This window comes from Parus major, chromosome 1A (genome assembly GCF_001522545.3).
Source record: "Parus major isolate Abel chromosome 1A, Parus_major1.1, whole genome shotgun sequence".
NCBI classification, from domain to species: domain Eukaryota; kingdom Metazoa; phylum Chordata; class Aves; order Passeriformes; family Paridae; genus Parus; species Parus major.
Genome location: NC_031773.1, coordinates 16,754,471 through 16,775,729, shown reverse-complemented (window position 1 = coordinate 16,775,729; position 21,259 = coordinate 16,754,471).

The window sequence follows — 21,259 nt, the reverse complement described above, 5'->3', positions numbered from 1 at the left end:
TAGCCCGAGGTGCCTGTTGCCATTCTGCCATTCTGACTGCAGCAAAGGAGGACTTCCATGAACACTTACGATTGTGTGAATTTTCAAACCTAAACAAGACTTTAGGGAGAATATTTCCCTTGGTTACATATCTAGTAACTCATCAGAACCATCAAGTCTAAAGAATAAAATAGCTGTTTAGAAGGATTGCAGCCTACAAAATCCCTATTTCTTACTTTCTCCTTTTTTTTTTTTTTTTTTCTTAATTAATTTTTTAAGTCTCAGGTTAGGGACAGAAAACTGTAGATACACACACTAAAAAGGAACAGTTTCTACCACCATCTACAAACCACAGCACTGTATTTAGCACTTTGACCCAAAACGGTCTAGTATATCAGAATAAACCCACAGCAGAAAACACTTATGAACATGGGAGAAACAGAAAATTAGTGGAGTAACATCAGAATAATAATTGTTCCACCCTGAAGAATTTTAAATGCACTCCTCAGAAGTAATAAGTATTTACACATCAGATACAATAATAATCATCAGATCTCATTTCTGTTTTCATCTCTCTCGTTTTACTTGACTCCTGAACATTTTCTTATCTTCATATTTTAATTCTACTGTACTTAAATTTTATTGGATTTTTCATCTGCTTTGATCCTTACAGTTATACCTCAGCTTCTTGTGTCTCATAAGAGGTATGCAATTATATGCCTAATCATATTTCAAATATTATGCCTTTTTGCCTAGGAAAAAATTATGAATTTTATTTGTTTAATGTAAATTAAAATATGTTCAAAATATTCCTGAATTTAGGGCTTCAGAAAATTCCTCTCTCTCCCCTAATTTTTCCCATCAAACTGCTTGATTTACACTTATGAGTAGGAAGCAAGATTTTATGCTTTCTGCTCACGTATAAAATGCTGAAATTAGAAAGGTATGATTGATTTCTCAAATCTCAAAGAAAAGCCAATTGTTTTTCTTAGTTGCTCTGAGTTAATTTTATGACTTTAGTTTCAATTCTTCTCCCAAATTCTTACACAGTCCTTTCTTAGAAATTGCCTAAGCCTGTAAGGTTTAAGCTATAGGACTGATTCCTTTGTCTTGCAGACTTCCATCCATTATTGATACTTCTAACTCATTCCATGATATTGTCTGCTTAGAATTGATTGTTTAGAACATTTGGTAAATTGCAATATTTTTCCATTAATGATTATAATACTTTGTGAATTCAGATTTTGGTGCCTTTTTTTTTTTATCTTTCCTCACAAAAGTTCTCATTTTCTCTTTTAGAAATTCTTGACATGAAAATATAGCATTAAACACTTTCAGACTTCTCTGGGGAAAACTTTGGTCTACTTGAGCTTGGCCTTGTTATCTGTCAATCACTCAATCAGCCTTTATTTTATGTACAGCAGCAAAATGGAGAATGAATCTCAGAGTGCCATGAATAATAGCTGCTAGTTAACAAGAGAAAGCTAATCTCAGCTGATGAATTTTCACCTTTGTTTTACATCTACTTAAAGAGTTTCTAATAGCCTCAGGGACTAAGTGTTATTGCTTTAGGGTATATGCTTGAAGTCTTAGTCTCTGTTTTTTGCAGCTGCATCCATGATCACTCTGGAATAATATGAACTTGGGTTTAGACTAAATAATAATACCATTAATTGCTGAATATTTATGCTATGTAGCATAACAGAGACTAATTACATTTTTGTGACTTAACAACTTACTATGGCCACTGGCTAAGCAAACTGCTCTAAATAGATCAAAGCTGTGCTACTGAATCAGTATCCATACAGAAAAATGAATTGTAGCTAGGGTCTTTGCAACTTGTACACAGACGAGGAATGCACCTGAGGGAGGTCACAAATTTCTTATGCAAAACTAAAATCTCCTGATACCTAGATAATTGTTACATGGCAAAACTTGCCCCCAACTCCCTGAAATGTCAAGAGACACCTGGGGGTGCCCCTCGTGAACATTTAATCTGTGTTTTTCCATTAAAAGAAACATTTTGTGTCAATGTGACTGGTGATACTAAGTATGCTCTATACTTACAACACTGTTAGTAACAGCAATAATTTCTGAAGCCCCATACCTATCTTTTAATCTTTTTAATGCTTAACAGGGAATTTTGAGCTCCCTACATAAAGAATTTGCAATTTTTTCTGGGTAATGTGTAGACAGAAGAACAGAAGACAGTGTATAAAAAATAGTAAATCTACCTGGAGAGCTTGTGTTTCAAAAAAATTGTGTGGATGTTACCCTTTGATAGAATAAAATAAGCAGCAGTAAATAAAAATAAAATCACTATAATGTAAACAGACTCTCTTGATTCTGCTACTAATTGAGCTTCTTTTTCACTATAAACAAGTATGTAATACCTATTGTTAATTAGATCCAATTGAGTAAATTCTGGTATAGGCTCATTTTCCAAACTACTCCATTTTCCAAATGTGTTGACATCTAATAACATCATTATTAACAATTAGGATGAACAGCAGTCATTTTCACAACTCAGATGAAAACATCACAGAATTTTCCTGAATTATTAGTTTCTATTTAATCCAATAGATTTTTGTAGAAATATCCAGATTTTAAGGTTTTGTATGTAAGCAGGCCAGATTTCTCTCTGGTACATCCTCTCCAGGGAATGAATCAAAGGATCACACAATGATTGGAATTAAAAAGGACCTCTGGAGATTATTTAGTCCAATCCCCCTGCTAGAGAAGGTTCACCTTGAGCAGACTCCACAGGATCATTTCCAAGCAGATTTCAAATATCTCCAAAGAAGTCTCCTCAACACCTCTGGGCAGGCTGTTCCAGTGCTTTCTCACTCTCAAAGGAAATAAGTTTTTCCTTATATTCAGATTAAATTTTCTGTTTTTAAATTTGTACCTGTTTCCCCTTGTCCTGTCATTAGGCATCACTGAAGAGTCTGGTCTTTTGTCTCTTGATGGCCGCCCCAAAGATATTAACATGCATTTGTAAGTTCCCCTCTCAGTCGTCTCTTCTGCAGGCAAAACAGTCCCAGCTCCCTCAGCCTTCCCTCATAACAGAGATGATCCAGTTCCCTAATCATCCTGATAGCCCTTTGCTGGACCCTCTCCAGTAGTTTCTTGTCTTTCTTTCATTGGGGAGCCTAGAACTGGACACAGTAAAGGGGCAGGAGTCCCTCCCTTGATCTGATGGCCATATTCTTCCTAATGCAGCAACAGCTGCTTTCAGTAGGTCAGGCCCTTGTCTGTACTTGTGCATGGGGTTATTCCTCCATGGGTGCAGGGCCCTACACTTGCCCCCACTGAACTTAGGTCCTTCTCCACCCATTTCTCCATCCTGTCCATGTCTGGCTAAATGGCAACATAACCTTCAGGTGTATCAGCCACTCCTCCAACTTTTGTACCTTCAGCAAACTTGCCAAACATGCAGGGGTCTTCTAACTGACCCTGGGGATCACCACTGGCTGTGGACCTCTAATTAGACTGCACTGCTGACTGTACCTCTCTGAGCTCTGCCATTTGTCCTGTTCTCAATCCACCTCACTGTCCACTCACCTAACCCATACCCACACCTCATACGTGTGAGGATTGTATGAGAGAAAGTATCAAAAGCCTTGTTGAAGACAATATCCAGTGCTCTCCCCTTATCTACCCAGCCAGTCATGTCAGCACAGAAGGGTTCCAAATTGGTCAAGTATGATTTCTAACTTGGGGATCCATTCTGATAATCCTGAGAGCATTCTTTTTTGTCCACATGAGTAGAATGAACATCCACAATGAGCGGTTCCATCATCTTTCCAGGATTTAGGTGAGGTTGGATAACCTGTAGTTCCCTTGGTCCCCTCTTCTTGAAGATTGGAGTGACATTGTCTTTCCTCCAATCCTGAGGCATCTCTCCTGCTCTCCATGACTTCTCAAAGATGACGGAGAGTAGCTTAACAGTAACATCAGTCAACTCCAGCTGGTATTTCCTCCATAGGCTTATTGTAAAATTAGAGGGAACAAGCTAAAAGGGCAATATCTTTATCTTTTAAGTTTTCTTTCAATTTTTTTGTGTTTTTTTTTTTTTTTTAAAGTTTGGTTGGCTTTTTGGGTTTGGGTTTTTTTTTTGTTTTTTTTGGTTTTTTTTTTGGTTTTTTGGTTTTTTGATTTTTTATTGGTTAATTGTTTTGTAGTAAACCTTCAATTTAACAGTATACTTCAGGATGAGAAAACCTTGAAAATGTTTCCTCAAATATTTCAAGTAACAGAATATAACTTAAAAAAAATTAGAATGCTCAGAGGAAACCAGAATGGAACAGCACAAAGAAGGTTTCTCAAAAAAGAACTGCAGTATAGAGGTAAAGCTGTAGGGGTAATTTGACCTTCAAACCATGAATGGGAAGTTTTTTGAGATAGAAGGTACATCACTGAAGTAGGGGAACTTGAGCTCATGACTGAAAGATAAGAAAAAGCTATATGGTGTAAGAGACCTACTTAGAAGTAAGCACACTTTGGAACATATTTTTATTTTCATATTTGCAATTTGCTGTGAGATTTAATAAACTTCACTGAGAACTAAATTTGTTTAAAAGCAGTAGGTTTTCATAACATATATTCAGACCTCACAAAGAATCAGTATGTCAGTCCAAATTAATCTCAATCTTTTTTTAAAAGCTTGCTAACATGTCAATTAATAAGCAGAGAGCTTATGATAATTGGCACTTAACACTCTATTATGAATAAGGTTGTTTGCTGTTAATGGAACGTAATGGATTGTAATTCTGTATTTTAATATGACATGCCAAAGCATACCTCTCTCACCTCCCTTTCTGTCTTCACAACAAATTACATAATATTTGACAATGATAAGTAGACAAATGATTATACTTAACACATTTAATATGGAGTATTAAATACACTGAATGTAGCCACTAGATAAGTGATACTTATGCATGCATTCCTGACACTTCTGATATGAAAGTGCCAATTTTTTTTTTGTTTTTTTGTTTGTTTTCCACCTGCTGTTGTTAAAACTCACAAAGTCCAGTGGGTGGTCAGTCACAAGTGGTGTTCCCCAGCACTCAACTTTAAGGCCAGTTCTGTTTGATATCTTTGTCAATGATCTGGATGAGGGGATTGAGTACACCCTCAGTTTGCAGAGGACACCATGTTGCGTGGAAGTACTGATCTGCTGGAGGGTAGGAAGGCTCTTTGGAGGGATCTGGGCTGAGAACAAGTGTGTGAGGTTCAACAAGGTCAAGTGCTTTGGTCACAACAACTGCCTGCAGCACCACAGGCTGGGTGAGACTTGCTGGAAAGCTGCCTGGTGGAAAATGACCTAGAGGTGCTGCTCAACAGCCAGATGAACATGATCCAACAGTGTGCTCAGGTGGCCAAGATGGCCAGTGGCATGATGGCTTTTTTCAGCCATAGTGGGGCATTGGGACCCGGTCAGTGACTGTCCTCTTGTACTCGACACTGGTGAGGTCACACCTCAAGCTCTTGGTCCAGCTCTGGGCCTCTCACTTTTGAGAAAGACACTGAGGTGCTGGAGCATGTCCAGAGGACAACAGAGCTGGGAAGTTTCTAGAGAGAAAGTCATATGAGAAGTGACAGAGGGAGCTGGTTTTCCACTTGGAGAAGAGTAAGCTCAGGGGACACTCTCCAGAACCACCTGAAAGGTCAGTCCCTTCTCCAAAATAATAACAGGACAAGAAGAAATGGTCACAAGTTGAGTCAGGAGAGGTTTAGGTTGGATGTTAAAAAAAAAAAAAAATGGGGGAAAGGGTTGTCAAGCACTGGAATAGGCTGTCCAGGGAACTGGTGGAATTATCCTTGTAGAGATGTATAGATGTGGACACAGGGACAAGTGGTGGACTTGACAGTGTTAGATTAATGTCTGGTCTCGATGGTCTTAAAGGTCTTTACCAATCTAAACTCTTCTATGATTGTATTCTGGTGTAAGTAAACAGTGAACATAAATCTGAAAGCACTGGGATTGAGACTAAGTGATCTCCTCTAATAATTGTTATTTCTTGTGTGACAATTCAGGAGAAACACACTTGCTCATAGGAATCTGTATGTGATCCTTAGGCGAGGTGAGTAGGGAATTAACACAAGAGCCTGCTGAGGCATTTTTTTAGTCTTTTTCTCCTGGGAATTAATTTAAGTCAGTTCTCTATCCGGGATAAAAATACAGAAAGATTAAGAAAGGATGTTTATGCTCTTTGTAGTGTAGACATGCACCATATTTGTTTAACTGCACAGAGAAATAACAGTGTTTCTTTTGAAGCCAGTGTTAATTACAGTTTGAATCAATCTCTTAGCCACTGCTAGCAGTAAACTTAAAAATATATTTGCTTGTTTGACTTCACAGCAGCAAATGAATTGGCTTCTTAAGTTTGTTTTTTTTTTCATTCCTGTTTACTGAAGAGCTAATCTATCTATCATCTATGTATGTATGTATGTATCTATCTATCTATCTATCTATCTATATATCTATCTATTTATTTTTTAAAAAGCCTTACTGTTATGCAGTACTAATCTAGTTACAGAAAGTGTATGAAAATATTAGTAGCTAAAAAGAAATGAATCTACCTTTCTATAGATAATTTGTATGAATTATAAAACAAGAAAAAGCCACCAAGATACTGGAACAGGAGTATATATTGCCCTGTTCACAAAACCAATGCAGTGAAAACTTCCTCTTCTCCATATAATTACTGCCATTGATTTTGCTTGAAATAATAACAATTATTGATAAGTAAGTGTTATTAGAACCAAGAGGAAAGGAAAAGATATGAAGTGTATGCACTGAATCTTAATGTCACAAGGAATAAAAGCATCTGTATGATACAACCAGGCTGGTAAGGTTATATTCAGTTTCTTCATCAAACAGAATTCCCATTTCTGAAGATGTTAGTTTAATTATTCAACAGTGTAGAACAGATGTATTGGATATGTTATCCAATTGTTTGAATCACTTGTGACTCTTTTTAAGCTTCTTTTGAAGCTCTTTTCCTGGTACACAGCCCACTCCCCCAAAAAAAACAGGAGAAGCATTACCCTAAGAAAATTTCAGATTATTAATAATATTAGAAGTGTCTATCAAAGAATAAATAGTTTTCTTCTTACCAAACTTTTTAATTGCTGCATTACCACAGTTCTTAGTATGGTAAAATTTGTAAGGTTCATTAGTAGCAGAGCACCTGTATTTAACTAACCTTTTCTATTCTTAGACTTCTAGAAATATCTGAAACAATCTGAATCTGGTCTATATTCTAGAAAGAATATTTGTGCTGTGGAAATTGCAGAATACATCCCTCTGTAATGGCAAATTGAGAAAATTTTTTAAGGAATTAGAAAGAGTTTATTGTAACAGCTATCTTTATTTGTAGAGATCCTGATGCCAACAAACTGATAAAACTCTCAGAAAATGGAGCAACCTTTTATCCTTTATGTTGAAAATTAAACCCTGTACAACACTGACATGTAAATTCCTTGATTATATGGTGATACATGGTACATACTTATACTCATACAGACTGGATAAATAAAACTAAAGAACACTGGAAACACTATATAATCCTCTTGACACTTAGAATTTTGGTTTGGATGAGTAATTGGGTTTTATTATAACAGAAAAAAGCAAGGAAGGAAATCAAAACCAAACAAACACAAGAACAAAACCAACCAACCAAAACCCACAAGCAGATAATGGTGTCCATTTAGTCATTCTGGGGTTGTCTAAATTCAGAAGTGCTGGAAAAACTTAATAGATTCAGACCAAGGTGTGCACAGTAGTTTGTACTTGAAGATCTGCCTGAGCTGACCTACAAAATCAACAGCTTAAAAATAAGTGTTCATTTAAAGTACAGGAATCTGATCCTTGATCCTACTTACTATGTTATATGGTGTTGAAATTTTTATAATTATATATTAAGTATATAATATATGTAAAATTTATATATATATGTATATATACACAATTTTAAATATATATATAATATATATATAAAGAATATAATATATATATAAAATTTATATATATATCAAATATATATAAAAATATATAAAGATTTGTCAATGAAATGTAAAGGGGAGAGAGTCAGTCACTGTTTTCACAGTACAGGAAAAGCAAAAGTGCTTAGAATTTTTTGCATGGATCAAGACTGTGCCTTTAAAGTGAGTGATGCCAGTGACTGAAATTGTTTGCATCACAGATCAGTTTCTGGGAATGTATAAGCTGGTTCCTTTCAGATGAAATCAAATCAGCAAATAAAGTTGGTAAAAGCACATTGCGTTGTCCAGTCAGTAATTGTAGGGTTTGTTTGGTTGTTTGGTTGTTTTAGTTTTTGTTTGACTTTGTTTGTTTGGTTTGGTACCGTTTGGTCTTTTTGTTGTTTGTTTTTTGGTTTTGGGATTTTTCTATTACTTTTTATGTCCGAGCCAGACTAGGGATAATGTAAAGTAAAAAAAAAAAAAAAAAAAAATTGAAATAAAACCAATAAACTGTGAGGATAAAAGGTCCTCAATATGAACTATTTTCCTGTACAGATTCACTCATTGTGCTACAGATTTATACAGGTGTAGGGAATGGCATTTGTAAGTCAGTGATCCCACATGTTCCTAAGTATATAGAAATGTAAATCCTGGTTAACATGGTTGTCCACCACATTCCATATCCCTGAAGTACGATGCAGTTGTGCTATTCCTTTTGCATTATGAAATGTGTTTGGAATGCTGTTTCTTGAAACCAGTGAGCTTAATTGAATTATCATGGCTTGATTCCTCTTCATGGTGACTCTTACATCCCCTCGTGGTTTTATGGCACAATAGAAAAAAAGCCTTCAACAGCACACAGCCATCCTTGGTGTGTGTCATTATGTGATTGTTGTGGCTTTGGGGGGAGGAACTCATAGCCTTACATTTTCACTTTCACATTTTTAGCCATCACTCTCTCCCTTTATTTTCCAGAGCACTGTACATATTTTCAAATTTAACAAATTCTCTAATGTAAACATGACCCAATAAACTATTGCATTGAGTGCAACAGAAAATAATGTGTGGTGTCTTACTGTGCAGCACAGGTGATTTTTTACCTAATTAAAACCTAATTGAAAATAGTGTTTGTGTGCATCCATGCATGTGTACATATTTAAGTAATGAATTAGAATAAGGTTAAAAACAAAGATCTCAGATATTATTTGCTGTTTTTAATGTTGAATATCTACTTATTTAATTGATAGTGCAGTTTGTTTTTTCTATTTGTTTAAAAAGAAAAGAAAACCATTTCTTTTTTCAGAGCTTATCAGAAAGCCATACATAAAACCCATTTGATGTTTTATAATAAATATTGATTTTATTGAAATAAATGAAACAATTCTGATTTAACTTTCAGAATTTCTCATAAAAAAATGTCTTTAATTACAGGATACAAAATCACATTTAAAAAATACCTAGGGCTAAAATTAATTCTTTTTATTCCATTCATGTGGCTAAAAGTTTCCACTCATGTTTCATCTTTTGTTTATCCTTTGCTTGATATAAAACTATGAAGCTCTGTTATCAAAAATACACCAATTTGTAAATGAATCAATCCATTTCCTTGTAATCAACCTTTTGATTACAGTTAAATTAGGGTCAAATAATGAAAAAAAATCGCCTCTTTCCAAAAGTATTTTGAAAAAACCCAAATTTTAGGTCCCTTTTCAGTGACTGAGAATGGAATTTTAGTTCTCTACATAATGGTGATGCATTTGAAAATAGTAATTACGATCTGTACCTTTCTAGATCTTCTGTGAAAGTGAGAACTGCAATAGGAGATATGCCTAGGGAGCATTAAAATAATTAAATCCTCTAAGTGTAATAGCATGATAGATTGAAAAGTATCAGACACAAAAAAATTCCCTTCCCTGGATACTTAAAAAAATTAATAGAAAGCTTGAGGGAACAGAAACACCATCTTACCCAACCATGGAGCATTATGAGAAGGGTTAGGAAATTAACCCATTTTCCTAAAATCTAACTGGAATTTCCAAGGACTATCTAATTGAAAGTGCATCAGAGAAACCTGATACATTGACAAGTATTCAACTGAAAACAATTTACATTTACTTGTCTTGGATTAGAAAAGAAAAAGCAAAGAGAAGTAAAGTTTTGTCAGACCAAATTTTGTACATGGAAACACAGAAAGAAGTGTGTCAGGATCTGGAGAATATAAAATAACCAAGAAACAAAGTCCAATGTCTCCTTGCCATGTGTATTCATAAGTCTACAGTTCTAGGAGAGCTGGGCAGACCCAGCAACAATTTTAAAGGAATGTGGGCAGCATAGAAGTGGGTATCTTAGTGCAGTTCTGCTAAGAATTGCACCTCTTACAAGCACATACATTCAGGATGTCTTTTCTCCAGAAGTTCCAAATAAACAGATGAAAATAGCAGCTTCATTTTTAAAGGAAAGAAATAAAACAACCCAATGTTGTGTCGATTTTTGTTTTATTGATTTTTTTTTTTTTTAAGGAATTGTTTCTTCATGGCACTGTAGGAATAAAAGAAATTTCCTGTCATTTGTCAGACGAACTTGGATGAAAAAATGTTCTTCCTCCTAAGATGTCAAAATCAATGAAAAGTTCAGACTTTGTTGAGTCTGGGAGGAAACAACTGGTGAACGAGGTAAGATACTACACTGCAATTTTTGCCTTCTGGCTGCAGCTCCTAGGTCAGTGCTGGTCAATACTTAAACACAACCTGTCCACCTGTATCCTGTCAAGGAGAGGAAGCTGCTAAAGGTCTCAGGCATGAGACTAGCTCAGGGATTAGTGCCAGAAAGCCCACCCTTCCTAGCTGATTAAATACTTTGGTGGTTGGGATTCTTCTCTTAATATGCTGAAATTTCACCATGGATGTCTAAGTAGGAGCTGCACTGGAATGAGAAAAACACAATTGTTTCATGGTCAAACACTGTTTAATGATATTATAATGCCCCTCAAGTTTTCTCTTCCATTCTTTTCCTCCTGTTGCAGTCAGTTTCCAACAGTCCTGCCATTAGTTGTATCATAAACAATGGGTATTCAGGAGAGATTTGGAATACCTGAGATGAGTGATTCTTCTTAGGCTCACTCAAGACGTAAATCTTTCATCAATTGCCTGTTTGGTATCTCTGTATGTGCATAGCAGCCAGGCTGACAGTATTCTTATTAGTGTCAAAAAGATTTCCCAAATATGGAAGAAAAAACAAAAACAACAAAGAACAAACCCAAAAAAACAATAAATCAAAACCCCAAACCCAAACTTTAGAGAATTTTTTTCACAAATATAAAATTTAAGGGTTGGTTTGTTTTTTTTTTGTAAAAACTGCTTATCTCTCTTTTCTTTCTCCAAAAATGAAATGCAGTTTGGATATTTGTGAGGTATTGGCTATTGAATGCTTCTTGTGCTAGTTTAAAAATTCATAGGAGCATGTAAATACAGAAATGTTACTATTATACTTGTGAGAAGGAGAGAATTTTTTGTTATATCTGTGACAAGGGGTGAATTTTTGAAAATATTTCTGAACTTTCCAAAATTGAAATATATTTAGGAACAAAATTACTAGAATTACTGAAATGTAAACTAGTTTATTCTGCCAAAAGCAATTAAAGACTTTAACAACCATTTTTAATGTGTGGTTTTATTCACATTTTTCAGTGTAAGCAAATTTAAGGAAAAAAGCTGTCTGCTTCTACTGAAATTCATGCAGTTCCTTCTGTTTCAGTTTTCTTGGTTCTATTACACCTCTATGAAGAAGACTTTCATAAAATCCATGTTTTGTACATTTTATCCAAATTTCATAATTATATTTTTTCCTTAGCATAATTGTTTCTTTCAAAAGCAGTGACTCATCTCAGATTTCAAAACCTAAGAACTTGAAACTGTGTGAAGATATTTTGTATGACTTACCATGGATCTAAACAGCACAGGTGGCAGCAATCTGGTGCAGAATACAGCATGTTTGAATAAGAAATCAAGTACATTAAAGAATCAAAAGCAAAACTCAATTAAAAAACGAATTGACAAAATTTACAATTGAAAAAGTGAATGAACTAGTTAAAAGCTTGGTTAACACCAGAATGACTAATGATATACTTTTAGTTCACTCAACAAAGAAAGCCGAACTATCCTACAAGAAAAACATTGCATTTAATTTTTCATTGAAAAGCTACACATTAAAATACATCATGCCACCAATTATTGGGTTATGAGTTCTCACATTAATTTAATTTAATATACTTTTTCATTATTTTCTAGTTACATTTATTATAAATCTCCATTATTTAGGTAAGTTATTAATGAGCTTGTTTGTAGAACTTATGGCAATAACTTTCCAAATTATTATGATTTTAATACGTTTTCAGACCAATGAAATATAAAATGCTGATAAGTTTTTGGATTATCTATGTTTATACTATGAACCATCCCTGAAGTATCACTCATTTTGCAAGGAATCTAATTTTGTGTATTACAATAGGACGTAGTTCCTTTCAAGGGAACACGATCATTGCCTTGTTCAGTGTCCATCAATATCCATCTTCCTCTCTCCAAAGTCTTACTGCCACCACCCCTTATCGGACATCTTGACAGTATAATTGGAAACTGGTATCAGTGAGGAGGTTAATGTGTCAGGGAAAGCAGCATTTCACCTGAGTCTTTTTTCACAACCTTTCTGCTAAAAGGTCATACTTGTACAATCAGATGGAACAAGCATGTTCATCTGTTTCAACAACATTGACAGTTTTTTCTTGCTTTTTTTTTTGAAAACTGCAATTTTTCCCTATACTAATACAACTCACAGTGATTTGTTTCTTTTTCATATCAGTTGTAGCATTATATTTTTAATTTAAAACTTGTCTTCATATGACCAAATGGAATGCAAGGTTTAGCTTCAGTTTTCAGTTTTTGATCAACAAAAATGTACACAGAAAACCATCTTGAAGGTCAGTGTTCTATGGATCGTACAATGCGTGATTTATTTTTCTGTATCAAAGTTGCTTGAAAGAACATAAGTACTTTCTTATTTTACAGAAACAAAAGATCTGAATCCAGGAACATTTTGTTGATATTTGTTTCCTTTTAGAATTTTGGTAATAATGATTTGCAGTGACCAAAAAAAACTTCCTGTCTACTTTATCTTTTTTTAAATTTCAAAATTAATGTAAAACCTTTAGTAATGTAAAATCTTTTACCTATCTTTTTCTCCAGTGTTTTTTTTTTTTCTCAAGACATGCTATTTTTCAATGTATTACTATATAAATTTTCATTATTGTAGCAATTTTAGTAGTCTTTGCTGCACCTCTCTTCTGCTTATTTCTTTTCTGATGTTAGACTTCATATGTGTTGACATTCACAATAACATCTTTGTTTTGATTTGCCAAGTCAAGAAATGGTTACTTAACACTATTTGGATTTAAGTTAACTTGCATAATATGCATCTGCTTCCAGTGTCATAACTAAAGAAATATTATTAATAGAAACTGAAATATTATCAGCAGTCAGCAACAAACGGTTTTCTCCAGACCAGTGAAAGACGTTGAAATATTTATTTACTCCATGTAGCAAAACAAAAAATGTGAAATATTTACTCTGGACATCCAATCCTGTTTTCCCTTTGATGCTGAAAATCTCTTCAGACCTTTTTAGGGTGGTTGATACCTGTGACAAAAACCTGCAAAACTCCACGTTTTCCTTTTTCAGGTCATTTATAATTATTAAAATGTTATTGAAGAAAACCAATAGAAAATTATTTCTTGTGTTTCATAATATTTTTTCATACTTTACTTTGTAAATTTACTACTCTATAGGAACACTTGAGACAGAAAGTGAAAACTGATAATGCATTCAAATTAGTATTAAAATTTGGGTGAAGAAAATTTAAGCAGAGGTTTGCATTTCTTTAGGCAGCTTGTGTTGAGAGGAGGCCAAAATCTTAGCTTAGGGATACCGTCTGTCCCTAATTTCTATTTTCTTTGTTTCCCTTTCCCTTTCTCCTTCCCTTTCTCTTTTTTCTGTCTCCTTTAATTATACAGATTCTCAGTGAAACTAAACATTGATTGACTACTAGAGAAAATCCTACCTGGATTTCCATGGATTCCTTATTAGATAGCTTACCAGATATTATTAATATAAGAATTTTGTCATCCTTTTCTCTCCTACTCTTTTATATATTTTACATTATGGTTGCGGTTTAACCCCAACAACCAAGCCCTGAATAGCCACTCCCTCACTCCCCAACCATCAGGATCATGGAGTGAATTAGAAGGGTAAAAGCTAGAGAACTCATGGGTGGGGATAAAGACAACTTAAGAAAAAGCTGTGAGCACAAGCAAAGCAGAATAAGGAATTAATTCCCTGCTTGCCTTGTGCAAGCAGAGATTCAGCCATCTCCAGGAGAGCAGGACCCCATAGAACGTAATGGTGACGTGGAAAGACAAACATCACTCTAAATGTGCACCTCTTCCTTTTCCTTCCCCCAGATTTACATGCTGCATGTGTAAATACATGGTCTGAAATATCCCTCTGGTCACTTGTGGTCACCTGTCCTGGCTGTGTCTCTGCCCAGCCACCCCTGCACCCCTCAGTCCCCCACCACTGTGGCCGTATGCAAAGCAGAAAAGACCTTGGCTCAGCAATAACAAAAACATCTCTGTTATCAACTCTGTGTTCAGCTCAAATTCAAAGCATAGCCCCGTACTGTGAATAAAATTAACTCTACTGGAGTCAGAATAAGCACAGCTATCTACCAGTTTTCTTCTAGCTATTATTCACCCAGGACAAAAAAACCCTGAATTCTGTCAGTGCTTTATTTTTCTCCCAAATTATACAGCAACTTTCTCTTTGCAGTGCACCTCATTATGACTCTTCACTACCCTAAGAGCACTATGCTTTACTGATGCAGCTGCTTTGCAAAGAAAAACTACTTCTCCAAGTCTATATATGGCACATTTAACAGTTTTGCCGAACAGAAGTGAAACATTGTCAGCTTTGGGGAAAAAATCTGTGAGGGCAACAGCAGCAAGTATGTAAGAGATGGATACATGAAATATATGAGGAGGGTGGATATTTTTTTTTTTTATGCTTCCTACAGCATTTAAAAAATGGAGAATTGCAAGACAGCCATCTATCACATCACATGAAACAGCCATCAGAGGGTATATGGAGAAAGAAGGATCGTGTCAATAATGGGAAAACCGCAGACAACAGTTGAGATTTATAACCATGAACTAGCAATGATCTGCATAGGTGCTGGTTTTTCTGCCTCTCTGACAACTCATAGATCTGTAATGTATTTTCCATCTAATTGTAGGGATTCAGCTGCTCACGGCTTGTTGCAGGATTAACTCTTGTATTTGGAATGGAAAGAGCAGTAGGGAAGAGAAAGGAAGGTGAGACAAGGGTCTAATTTGGCACTGGTGGGCAATAACAGCCACTACATGGAGTGTGGGGAATGAGACTCATTATCAAACCTCAAGACAGAAAACATATAAAAAAGGTAAAAAGAAAACCCTAGGGAATTACTGAATTGCTGTTTAATTACTGAATTAGGAAATAAATCTCCTATAGTACTTCATATTTTAGGAGATGAAAATGCTTGGTTTTAATTAAAAGAAATTAAAAGCTATTGATTTTCCAAACAAACAAAAAAAGAAAAGATAATGTAAATGAGATGAATAACCAACATCTTGTAATGCTAAATTATGTCCCTGGTAAATCACTGAAGAAAATATTGAAAGAAAACAAATGAGATTATTGACACAGTCATAAATTTATTTGGTGACATTACACATATTTCAGCATGAGAAGAAAGCAGTCATGACTTCTCTCTGCAAAGGGAATATGAGCTACAGACACTTCTGTCTGCACTGTCACATGGAGTATTGACATTTCAGTACCAACTGTCCACTGTTCTTGAAATATGAGACCGTCTGTGAAATATAGTATGCTAAAAGAAACAGGTAAGCATGTCTGAATTCATATAATCTTGGCCTCCAAATTAATTGAGCCAGGCAATAGAAACCCATTTTCCAAGCAGAACAGCTCTCTTACACCTCTCTCAGCTGTGGCAGGTAAAGTAGAAGAGATGAATCTGTAAACTCAGGAGAAACCAAAGCAACAGTGAACCTCCACTAAATGAGAAACAGCAGGAGACCGTGGATAAAGTGTTGGAGGCAAAAGAATGTCAAGAAATTTTTAATATATATCAGTTTTTTGTTTCTTAGAAGAGCTCCCTTTTTTTAGTAATTTTTTACTGTTCCAGAGTGTAAAAGTAATCTGATGTGGCAGAGGAACCAAAGGATAAACTGTTCCCTATGAAGAAAGGTGTCTGCTCACACACAAGACAAAAAATTTCCATCTTTAAAAATGGTAAAACTCTTAGACAAATTGAGTTCAAAGGTTGATTTTGTTTCTAATGGCTTTTTGGATGTCTGATAAACTCTGGTATTGGAATAAAAGGAGTCTTGATTGATTAAAACATTTAAAAATTACTACAGGTAACAGCTTATTTAAGCTTAGAACCAACTTGAACAGATCAGTTTATCTTTTCACTCCTAACCACTGCAGTTTTTATTTCTTCATATCTGTGGCAACAGTTCTGAAGTTGTTCTTTGTAAAAACCCCTGAATTCTGATTAACAGAAGTAAATTTAACACTCAGACGTACCTCATGACATATTGAATTGACTTTAGAAGTCCCACTGCCAAATAAGAAAGATTTATTGGAATTAAATTATTACATTAACCATTCCTTAAAATTTGTTTAGTTCTAACCTGGTAGAATATAGACAGGCTCCCTGGAGAAACAAATCCAGCCATCAGTGTGGTGAGGTTAGAAAATTCTGTTGTTTCAGAGGGAGTTTGTCTTGTGAATGTTGTGGTCCTGTGCTGTGTGTCCTGTATTACACAGAAATTCAGAATTTAAAACCAGAAATTGTGGTTTTGGTGGTTGAAATAGCTTATGATTAGTATTCATGTATGAAACACTTGTCTAGTATATGCAATAAGCATCAAAGCATTCACTGGAAAACTTGCAACCAGTCTCCTGATGATATCCTGAATTGTAACATGTGGTCATTCTCATTATGGAGCTTTCACTCTTCAAAATTGCTCTGTCATAGCAAAATGAACTATACGTAGCTGGTGTGTTCTGGGCTTCCCAGGTACTTGAAGAGATAAAGGTCTTTTTCCCAGCCTTTTTTTTTTCTGATATTTAGGTTAGAATGTTTTCATGATACTGCTGAACTAACTAGGAATTCTGAGCTATGAAAGAGAACAAAATCCATACATCTGTAAAGCTGCAGTCTAATTGTGCTAAGGGATCTTTTATTCCCAGTCTTCTCAATGAGCTTTTAAATAGGATAGTCATCACAGTGCACTAAAAATAGAAATTAGCAGCTCTTTTTAATTGTTTTTCACCTGGAAGATATTAACATTCTTATTTATTTTGTGCATCTCTGCTGTTTCTATTTCATTGCAGGGGTTACAAGCAAGGAGACATCCTGTACTCAGGTTAAGTGTTATAAATTTTTTCCTGCTTCCTGAAAAATTTTCCATTTATTATTTTTTCTCTTTATCAGTAGGTAGCATCTATCCCCTTGAACTTCCCAATGACACTGCTGCTTCACCACACTAAATAATATGTTCAGTGCCTCTGAAAATTTGGTAGTCGTAGTTTTTTGGCAAGAATTTTAGGGGTATCAAGGTCTTCAGACCTCAAACAAACCTTTCAGAGCTTGGTGTTTTCTAAAGTTCCGGGCACTTAGATTTTTCTTTGTGATAAGAAAATCCTCAGATGATAGGAATCAAAGTGTTAATGAAGCATAACTTAAGGGCTTTTCATCTGTTGTTAATATCTACATATTTCATATGACATGTATGTACATACACACGTATATAACATGTTGTTAATATCTACATATCAAGAAAACTTAAGAAACTCACTGAAATTATGGACTGATTAATTCATTAATTGAACAGGTCAGTCATTTTTATTCAAATGATATTACATGATTTTATTATTTTCTAAAATTATTTTCCATGCCTGAGTAGATTAAATCAATATAATTCCTTACAACAAAGTGCAGTAAGAGTGGTCTTATACCATTCCCACTTTAAATGACTCACAAGAAACAGGAAATTATGACTCAATCATCTGGACATTTCTGTCTAACTAGTGTTTTATTTTCCAAACTTGAACATTTTTATATATAATGAATCATTGATAAGAAATATTTTCAGAGTTGAAAAAGCTTTAGAGTAATGAGTTTTTGTTTCCTGAGGGCTTTTTTTTCTATTCTGGATGAGAAAGCATTCTAGAATAATTTTACCTCTATTTCGTACATATTACAGTATTATTTACTGTATTAATGAGAAAACAGGCAGCATGTCACAGAACACAAAAAAATATTTTGAAAAAAATTATTTTCTCCATGACCAGCTTTCATTCACTCTAATAAAGTGACTTAAGTCTTATGACCCTGAAGTCATAACAGGTTTTATTCAGGAGCTACTTTATAACTCACTGGAGTGAGTGTCAGCCATTGTCAGTAATGGAGCACTGCCAAATACCTTAGGTCCTCTCCTGTCTTGATCTCACCAGAACTCAGTTTACTCCTAAGCCCCAGTTTCTGGTCACCCACATTGTTAACCTTCCCAGGTTTTATTTCCTGTGACAAAAAACTTTTACAATTTTGAGAATAATTCCATCAGAAAGATTTCCTTATAGTCAAACTGAATAAATCCATTTTAATATTTCCACCCCCATACAATTCTTTCATTCAAGCAACAGTTGTGCACTGGAAAACTCCCAAGCAACCTCAGCCCAGGTTCTCAGGTAGGCAAAAGAAGAGCACTTTGGGTTTAAAACGATTTTTCTGGATTTGCTGTGGAGCTGAATGATCATTCTCTTGGAGGAGATAACTTTGTCAAAGCAAATGTAAACATACAGCACTGATGACAGAGCAATACACAGCTGATCCCAAAGAGTATATTCTACCACATTTCTCTGTATGTATTTTCCAAGTTTCTTCTATATCAAGTTTCCCTCCTTAATTCAGAGTTTTTAAGTGGCTAATTATATCTTCTATGATCTCAAAATTCCTTTTAACACTGTTATACATCCTATGTGCTCAGTGCATGCTTTTATCTCTCATAGTTGTATAAAAGAGAATTATATATAGGAATAAAAATGAATTTATAGATAAAATATTATATGTTACATTTTGTAACTATGTAATATCAGAGCCCTATCATGTATACCTTGACTACTCTTATCAAAGCAGTATAGATTTTCAGCTCAGGAGTTTGTTATCTAGCTGCCTATAAATCACAAAGCACAAATGACTTAAGCTACAGAACTAAAATATTTTTTTAGACCTATAAACCATTCCTTAGTTTTGTATAAAGTCTAGGATCAAATAAAAAAAAATCATTGAATGACTTCCACAGGCCAGTGTGTGTTTGGCTTGATTTGTATTTGAAATTTTTATTTCATGTACCAATCTTTGATTTTGACTTTTTTGATACCTTCCTATTTGCATAACATCAAACTTCCATCTAGTTTTGAAAGCTGAAAAGAAACTCCCAGTAGTACTTACCAGTCAAATAACACATACTCAATTTCATAACCTTTTGGCTTTGTCTTTAAAGTTCACCAACAAACCTTACTGTTTACTCTAAATTCTGCTAGTTCAAATTGTCATTTCTGTGGAATCCAATTCAAATAACATGCCCTAGAAAGGTCCAGAGTAATTTCCTCCACTGACACTCCTCAGAAATTGTAATTGTAATAATTATCTCCATATTTGCCGCTGGCTCTTTTTTAATGATTCATTCTTTACAAAGATCAGAGACTCCACACATCTTTTAAAGTCACTGGGTTTTAACACAAATTAACAATTAAGAATTTCATATACACTTTCAAAGTTCCTCCACAGAAGTAAACAGGCTGGACTTATAAATCTACTGCAATATAAACCCAATTATACAATATGCCTTTATACTTTCTTCTCTATTATAAAATCTGTACAAGAAAATGAAGGGTAAGGAGCTCCTGGTGTGGGTCCAGGGCAGGACAACAAAGAGGATTAAGGCAATGGAGCACCTCACAAGGAAAGGCTGAAGAACTTGGGACTGTTCAGGCTTGAGAAGAGACACCTGAGAGGGAACCTCATCAGTGTCTAAAAATATCTGAAGGGAGATGCCAAGAGGATGCAGCCAGGCTCTGCTCAGTGGTGCCAAGCAACAGCACAAGAGGCAATGGGCAGAAACTGATCCACAGGAAATTCCACCTGAATATGAGGAAGAACTTCCTTGCTGTGCAGTGACCAAGCACTGGAAAAGATTGCCCAGATAGGTTGTGGAGTCTTGCTCACTGGAGACATTTAAGAAGTATCTGTATTGTATCCATATCTGGATACAATCCTGTGCTTTCAGCTCTGGGATGACCCTGCTGGAGCGAGGGGGGTGGACCAGAGACTCTCTGTGGTCATCCAGGAATATGTTCAAAACTTAGGTCTCAGGAGATGGACACTTTATACAGTGGAAAGTTTAGTACCGTGGGAAAAGTTTGTCTTGGGGGCATTGTTTGGAAACACTAGGGAAAGCTTTGAGTTATTACACTGTTTTAATTTTTTTCTCATTGATCTCATTTATGAGTGGAAAATAGTAAGAAACTTGAAGTGAATAGGATTTTTCCTCATATGGACCTCATCTATCTTTTGTGGAAAATGTGGATATCAAAAATTATTTAAGAAAACTTATTCCTGTGCTGCCTCTATCTTGTGAGATGGAAGAAAAAAAAAAATCTATTTTAATTTTTGTTCAAGAAATTAATGATTTTTTCTGTGATCTCTGGCACCAAAGGTAGTTCAGCATATCTGATATTTCTAAGACTCAGTCCTAATGCTATACATTATCTCAAACTGAAGCTGTTCTGAAATGAATGACACTTTGGTTAGAATTGTAAAACTATATATTTTTTACAATGGAACACATTGCATTTTTCTTTCACAAAAATCTTAGTTGTAATTCTCCCAGCATACAAATAAACACCTAAGGAAAATTAGTTCTGTTTATCAAAGTGTAGACTTTGTCAGGTTTTCAGAATAAATGCTTTAATTCACTCCTACTTTAGTATATCATAGTAGTGAGCTCCAGGATAAAAAGGTTCCAAATATTCTAATTATTCTGTTGAAATATTCTGAAAATATTTCAGATCATTGTACTATGCTGAAAATAATATCATGTTAATATAGCATT